Source organism: Camelina sativa, chromosome 9 (genome assembly GCF_000633955.1).
Source record: "Camelina sativa cultivar DH55 chromosome 9, Cs, whole genome shotgun sequence".
Classification (NCBI taxonomy): domain Eukaryota; kingdom Viridiplantae; phylum Streptophyta; class Magnoliopsida; order Brassicales; family Brassicaceae; genus Camelina; species Camelina sativa.
The window spans coordinates 18155120-18156614 of record NC_025693.1 but is presented as its reverse complement, the minus strand read 5'-3'; the positions used below and the strand labels follow the sequence as shown (position 1 = coordinate 18156614).

At 31.5% G+C, this 1495-nt stretch overlaps 1 pseudogene; it reads left to right on the top strand.

Annotated features, from left to right (window-relative positions):
* Positions 7-487, top strand: LOC109126171 (annotated as a pseudogene).

The following is a 1495-nucleotide window of genomic DNA, read 5'->3' as shown; positions in this document are numbered from 1 at the left end:
CTTCTTCTTTCTCTTCACCTCCCAAGTCCCAATACCCAAGAAGAAGACATCAACACACAAACCAAAGATCAAGAATCCCAAGAAAAAGAAGATGAAGTAGTTGATTCTTATCATCATCAAGATTTTAAGATTAGGGTTCACCTTATCTCTCTCTACTTTTTCATTTAGATCCGTTCTTGATCATCATCTTATGTTTGTATCTTCATCCACGTGTGCGTACGAGAACCAAAAGGGGAATCAAGCGTCTCGGTCCGATCCTTCGCTGCTTCAAAGCGATCTTCATCTTGAAAATCACCAAATCAAGTGTGTTTTTTAATTATCTCTTTCTTGTCTTTTTTTTTGTGTTTCCTTTTCTTTTGACTACCTTTTGTATTTCTATTTACTTCTTCTTTTGTCTTCCGAATCTCTTTTTCGATTGCTGTTTTTGTTTAACTGATTTAGATTTATGAATCTACATGTATCACTATGCATCCCTATGTTCTTCTTCCGAATAATTCTACTGAAAAAATTATATCCCATATATATAATGGTTATTTTAGAAGATGTTATCCTGTAGTAATTGCTTGGATGATTGGATCGATAAAATCTAACACGATATTTTCATACATAGTAGTAGAACAGACGAAAAGTTATTCATTAAGAATATATAAGTCTGTATGTGAATGAATTCGTGGAGTTGTCATTAATGATGCGTGTAAACACAATTATACACAAGCACATGTTTCTTAAAAAACTTAAGAAGATGAAGCATGTTCATGTCATATGCATATATAATAGTATATCTTATCAATATACTAGATCATTCCTTGCATACAAATGATTGTGTCTCTTGGTGTACAGTCCAAAAAGTTATGATGGCTAAGGTGACGATGAAATGTGTACGAACATAAATGCATTTCTCATAGTTTTCTCGTCTATCTATATTTGAAAATAGTGCACAGTATATTTTTCAGCATTTTGTTGCTCTTGTTTGTTTTTGTCGGTTTTGTCTCTGCACTCAAGCAGCGAATATAAAATAAATGTTTTTGTCATTGATCTCTCAGTTTAACTTTTACACAACATACTTAATTATATGATTGTATATCCAACTGGTACAAATAATGTGATGCTCGAATTGATACTTTGAATCACCATAGTTAAAACTAAACACAAACTTTTGCATAATTAAGCATAAGTTATGTAATTTTGTTTTAAATCTTGTATGGCCTATTATTCCGTTTATCGTGAGTGTCCCCTTGTCGTTTTGCTTAAAGAATCAGCTTGCTTCCAGTAAAATCAATTGATAATAGAGGCACTTTTTGGTTTATAATTTGTCCTTCTTGTATAATATTAGTATAGGCCATCAGGTTTCATTTTCGGTTCCGGTAAGAGAATCAAATTTTGAAGAGAAAACGTTAAAAAAAAAATGGCGGTTTGGAATTTGGATGATTAAAATGACTAGTTATCAATTAGTATATATTTATATTTATATAATAGTACCTTAAAAGAGTGAGAC